Source organism: Pteropus alecto, unplaced genomic scaffold (genome assembly GCF_000325575.1).
Source record: "Pteropus alecto unplaced genomic scaffold, ASM32557v1 scaffold7, whole genome shotgun sequence".
Lineage (NCBI taxonomy): Eukaryota > Metazoa > Chordata > Mammalia > Chiroptera > Pteropodidae > Pteropus > Pteropus alecto.
The window spans coordinates 47,046,622-47,053,189 of NW_006494614.1; the positions used below are offsets into that span (position 1 = coordinate 47,046,622).

At 38.9% G+C, this 6,568-nt stretch overlaps 1 pseudogene; it reads left to right on the top strand.

Annotated features, from left to right (window-relative positions):
• The first annotated feature begins 2,319 nt into the window (after positions 1 to 2,319).
• On the top strand, positions 2,320 to 2,435 carry LOC112474954 (annotated as a pseudogene).
• The last annotated feature ends 4,133 nt before the right edge of the window (positions 2,436 to 6,568 follow it).

Sequence of the window (6,568 nt, forward strand, 5' to 3'; positions counted from 1 at the left end):
TTTAATTTAGGTGTTTACATCTATAGGATTCCCTCTTTAGCTGCATTAGCTGCATCCCCTAGGTTTTCATGTGATGTTTTTGTTTCATTCATCTTAAAGTTTTTCCTAATTTCTCCATTGATCCTTTGGTTATTTAAGAGTATGTTGCTCAATTTTTACATATTTGCTATTTCCCCAAATTCCTTTTTGTCGTTTATTTCTAATTTTATTTCATTGTAGTTATAGAATATACTTTGTATGATTTTAATCTCTTTTCATTTATTGAAACTTCTTTTATGACCTAATATATGGTCTATCCTAGAGAATGTTCCATGTGCATTTGAGAAAAATGTGTATTCTGTTCCTCTTGTTGGACTCTTATGGATGTGGATGTCTATTAGGTCAGGTTGGTTTACAGGGTTGTTCGAGTCTTGTTTCCTTGTCAATCTTCTGCATAGTCATTCTATCCATTACTGAAAGTGGGGTATTGGAATCCTCAACTACTGTTGAATTATTTTTCCTTTCAGTTCTGTAAGTTTTGCTTCATGTATTTTGGGACTCTGCTATTATGTGCATATATGTTTATAACTTACCTTCCTGACAGAGTCACCCTTTTATCACTTTAAAATGCCCTTCTCTGTCTCTTGTAACAATTTTCGTCTTAATATCTATTTTGCATAGACTATATTAGTATAGCTACCCCAGCTCTCTTTTGGTTACTGTTTGCATGAAATATCTTCTATTCTTTTCAATCTGTTTGTGTCTTTGAATATGATGTGTGTCTCATCAGAAAGTAGATGTATGGATTTTTTAAAAATCCAACACTACTATGTTGGATTTTTAAAAAATCCATACATCCAACACTATTATGTTGGATTTTTAAAAAATCCATACATCTACTTTCACACTATTATGTTGGATTTTTAAAAAATCCGCACATCTACTTTCTGTCTTCTGATTGAAGTACTAAGTCTATTTGTATATAACGTAATTACTGGTTGGCTCTTCTGATTGAAGTATTAAGTCTATTTGTATATAACGTAATTACTGGTTGGCTTTACATTGGTCATTTTACTATTTATTTTCTGTGTGTCTTATGTCTTTTTGTTCCTCTCTTCTCCAACCCTGCCTTCTTTTGTGTTAAACATGTATTTTTTAATATACTATTTTAATTCTCTTATTTTTCATTTACTGTGTGTTTGTAAGTTATTTTCTTAGTGGTTACCCTGAAGATTTCAATTTACATCTTAATTTAAAACAGTTAATCTAGTTCAGATTAATACCAACTTAATTTCTCCAACTTTTAGGCAGGCCGACCTCAGAGAAAAGAGGGACAGGCCACACATTGTAATGATGTAGCGAGTTGAATAATGGCCCGCAGAATGACTTTTACATGTCCTAACCCCTGGAACCTGTGACTGTGACTTTATTTTTAAAAAAGGTCTTTGCAGATACAATTAAGGATTTCGGGGTGAGATAATTCTTGGCAATCTGGGTGGATCCTAAATCCAATGACAAGTGTCCTTATGAGAGAAAAAGAAAAGACATGAGGGAAATGGGAGAAGGCCACGTGAAAGAGGCAGAGATGAGAATTATACTGCCAAAAACCAAGGAATACCTGGCACCACAGGAAGTTGGAAGACACAGGGATGGATTTTCCCCTAGAATCTTTGAGGGAGCACAGCCCTCCTAGCTCCTTGATTTTGGACTTCTTGCAATCAGAACTAGGAGAGAATAAATTTCTATTGCTTTAAACCAGCCAGTTTATGCCTTAAACTAATACAAACAGTGACTTTCAATATATTTATATCACCTAATAGTTGTACCAGTGTGTGGCAGAGTCTGATCTTCTCACCAATAAAATATTTCACTTACCTGTGCATGGGATGGGCTGCAACTTTGGAAGATACTTTTTTCTAATACTTCTGAGAGGGTGGAAGAAATTCCCACTCAGTGGGTTATAATAGGATCACTAGGAGGAGAAAAATAGAAATTTTCCCCACCTCTCAGCTATAACCACGATTTTCATAACAAAGCCTCTGCCTCATATATCTTCCAAACTTCTTTTTCATAATCCTGTTTCCCTTCCTTGTAAACTCTTTTCCAAGATATTTTTCACCTCTTACTGCTTAGGGAGTTTTGGTTTGTGTATTTTCACCTAATATTTTTATCATGCATACAGTTTTATCTCCTACATTTTTTACGTAACATTAAATCACACTTGCACACATTTAACAAGTTCCTTTTCACAGTTCTAAAATATAAAATAATTTTTGAGAACTAATTACTTTTGATGAAAACTGATACAAAGTATTTCTCCTCTAATTAAACATGAATGAGGTCTATGGCCATGCCACCCTGAACAAGCCCGATGTCTGATCTCGGAAGCTAAGTAGGGTCAGGCCTGGTTAGTACTTGGATGGAAGACCACCTAGGAAGACCAGGTGCTGTAGGCATAAATAATAATAAATAATAAAAAATAAATAAACAAACATGAATGATACATATTTTAATGTATAAAGATATAAAAATATATTTAGAAAATAAATATGACTTCACTGTATAAAGAAAATTTAAAATATATGCTAGAACATTCTTTCTTTAGAATCAGTAAACTGTAAGATTAATAACATTGGAGTCAGACTGCTTTCAAATCACAGCTCAGTAATGGGAGAAACGTGACCTTGGGCAGGTAACAGCACTCTTACCTTTGTCTTAATCTCATAGCACTGTTGTGAATACACAGAAACTGCTTACAATGATGCCTAGCACATATCAGCACTCCTTTTATCTGAAAAAGTTCCTCAGTCTCTCCTTGACTATCATGACCTTGACAATCTTGAAGATTACAGGCCAGATATTCTGTAGAATACCACTTAGTTTTGTTATGTCTAATCTTTCCTCATGATTGATTCCGATTATCCATCTTTAGTAGAAATATCACAGAAATGATGATGGAATCTTTCTTTTCACTGTATCCTATCAGGTGGTGATTTCAATTTGTCCTACGGGTGATGTTCCCTTTGATCACTTGATTAAGGTGATCAGGCTTTTACGCTGTCATGTTACTCTTTTTCCACACTTTGACACTATGTAATATCTTTTTCTTTATAAAGCAGCTTATTATTGATTGATATTCATAAAGACTCACGGATTCCTATTTATTTAATGGGCTATAAGCTGTTCTACTATTATTTATTTCAATGCTCAAACTGCCCCAGATTTGGCCAGTGGAGTACCTTCAAATTGACTTCCGTGTCCTTTTGACATGTGTCCATTACTTTTTTTTTTTTGAGTACTTCCTTACTTTCTGGCACAACTAAATGTCCTAGGATCATGTTGTACTTGTCATGGCCCATTCCTGGAACTCAGACACTTCTCCAAAGAATCTTGGTTCCTCTTAGTAGAGGATGGTATTTAGAAATCAAGATCTGGGTAATTTTAGTCTGTCACCATGGGATTCATCCTAGTTTTCTCTCTTCCTGTATTTGTAATGCCCCCCGCCCCTTTTCTGATAGAGAAAAAACTGACTCCTGTTATCCCGTTAAAAAACAAGAGAATAGGCCCCAAATGGAGTCATTTTATGCTAAATCCCACATCAACAAACCAAGGCTTCACTTAATTACAATTTCAGCCTCTCCCAGAAATAGAATCTTAAACCAGTCAATCAGGAATCACCTGATCAGCACTAGCAAAGTAATCTGCCTGATAGATCCCTGTATCCCAAAAAGCAAGAGACCTTGTCACAACCAATCCGCTTTTTGCTAGTATAACTTCCTTGTTCCTGCTGCCTTCTGCCTATATAATCTTTGATTTTGTACAGCTCTTTGGAGCTCCTTTATCTCTGCTAGGTGGGATGCTATGTGCTTCGTGAATCGTTGAACAAAGCCATTACGATTTTGAAGATGTACTCAGTTGCATTTTGCTTTGTAACAATTCTTAATACATTTATTTGGTCAATCAGTCTGTAAGTAACCTATCTCCCATCGTTGCTGTTGTCCTCCATCCCCACTGCAGTTCTGATGCTCTCCTTACCAGGGCTGGCTTCATGGGATCCACCTATGCAGTTGCACCAGACCCGGGGCTTAGAGGGGCCTCGCACTTGATATAATGCTGCTGCCTTCACAAATTATGGAACCAATCCTCTACTTGTCCTGCTTGGACTCCACCACTTTGCTCTAGGCTGGCCTCACACATGGACATCGTATTCACCCATTCTAGTTGGTTCCCAATCTTGTGTCAGGATCTCCTCTTCCACCCACTTCTGGCCCTGTGTGGACATCTTCACCTTGCTCTGGTTCTGACTCCCTGCTCTGGGCCACCAAACCAGTCCCCATCCTGTGCTTACCCTGACCTAGTTCTTAGCCCCACCCTAAGGGCTTTTGGACTAAACTATTCAGGAAAAAAAAGAGGAAGAACAGGATAGAGAGTTTTTTCCTTTGGATTTTTGCACGTATACTTTGCTGTTGATGGGAGTAAGATTCTCATCCTTTTGGTAAAATCCAGAGTCTTAAATAGTGTATTTCAAGAAATGCAGGAAGTGTGGTATGGGGAACAGAATCCTGGCCCAGGAGGCAAGAGACCTGGGTTCACAAGTCAATCTGCTGTTAAGAACCATGAGAATTTGGGCAGTTCATTTTCATTTTCAGAGCCTCTTTTCAGGCTGCTGTAAAACTGGGGCAAAATACCTACTTCAAAAGATCCTGTGGGGATTGACCACAGAAATGTCTGTGCTTACCTTTATTTAGCAAAAATTAATTCTCTTTAATCCCCAGGGAAACCTGTAGGGGAGGAAATCGATTTGCCTAAAATCATCAGCCAATAAGCTGCAGGCCCAGAAAAATCTTGTGTTTTCTGCCTTCTGGCTTGGAGCTCTCTGTCACACCGCTTTACAAGCAGAATGCTCATTCTCAGGAACCCTGTGAAACCATGCTTGCCTTGGGGCATGAACAAGGGAACTCAGGCATCCTTTGAGCTCTTTTGTTCCCAGGAGCTTAGCCATATTCCTTTCTTTTAATTGTCTTCTGACTCAACAAAGTAAAGTCACAATTTATTGTTACCATTTTCACTACTCCACCCACCCCTGAATTCACTCTTCACATAGCAGACAAAATGACATTTCTAAAATGTAAATTAGGTCATGTCACTTCTCTGCTTAGACCCTTGTCCATGTACCTCAAAGGCATACTCCACAGGGGCTGAACACCTGGCAGGTTCTGGCCCCTGCCACAATCTCCAATTTCATTCTGTGCCATCAAGGCTGGTTTAAAACTTCAGAGTCTCTAAGTACTAAAAAGATAATGTTACTTCTGCTGTGTAAAAGTCCAAACAAAAGCAAACTAAACTGTAAAATAAATTGAAGGAGGTCTTTGATTTTATTTTTGAAATATTAATTTCTTTCAAAAAAAAAAAAGTTCTTTTTCTCCTCCTCTGCCCTAGCTGCCTCCCTTGGCCTACTCCAGCCTGGCCTCTTTTAGGTCCTTCAATGCTGCATGCTCATCCAGGTTATTCCTCAAGTTGCACCTCTTGCTCTCACTAGCCTCCATTGTCCAGTTAACTCCTATTCATCCTTCAGACCTCACTGTAAAAGTCAGTTTCCAGGGAAAACTTTCTCTGGGTGACTCCCAGTAAACCAGTCCCCTGGATTAGATGCACTTAGTCCACTGGCCCATGAATTCCCAAGCTCATGTGCTCAAATTGGCATGTTAATGTTCTATGGCAGTGTGAAAAACACCGGAATTGAGGAAGGAGTGCCAATCTTGGGGGCAAGAAGCCCGAGTTTTTGTCTCAGCCTTGGTACAAACTTGGTGTGACTATGGGCCTGTTCATTTCTTCTCTCTGGAGCTGTGTCCAGTGAAGGTGATATAGAGGCCCGTGTCATCCAAACATTCACTTACACAGACATTCAACCATTTATTCACTGATTTCATTCATTCAGTCAGTCATTTCTCACTGAAGCCTATGGAGCATGTCCTGTGGGTCAGGATGCTAGGGAATCAGAACAAAATCAAAAGCAAGAATTCATGGTAGAGAGGGTGAGACAAACATACACTACTTAGTATACGACTAGGCACATGTATATGTGTCCTAATGAGAGGTCAGGCAGCTGCTTTGGGAGCCCAGAGCGGGTAGCAATTAGTTCAGATTTAGAGAGTCTTTTTCAAAAAAGTCACCTTGAAGGGTTGAGAAAGGAGAGAGAGAAATGCTGCCCAGGAACCTGCCTCTCAGGTTTGTTGAGTGTGTGCAGACTCTTTGGGTACTAGACTCTTTGTTTTCCAATTCTCACCTGGCCTTCTGCAAGATTCCTGCTCTTCGAGTCCTGCCCCTACAAAGCTGCCTCTCCAAGGCTGCCTGAGGATCTTTCTAAATGACTTCCTGTTGCCTAAGATGAAGCTCAAGTTTCTTCAGCATGGTAGTAAAGTTGTTCTCACAGGAACTGTCTTCCTCTTTCGGCCTCTTTGCCTGTTGTTCTCTGTGCAACTTTTGTTTCAGACACATTAAACTATGCAAATGAGATGGCCTCTGCCTCAGTGCCTTTGTTCTTGCTGTTCTTTCTGCCTAGAGTACTCTTTCTCCTCTAAAAGGCATT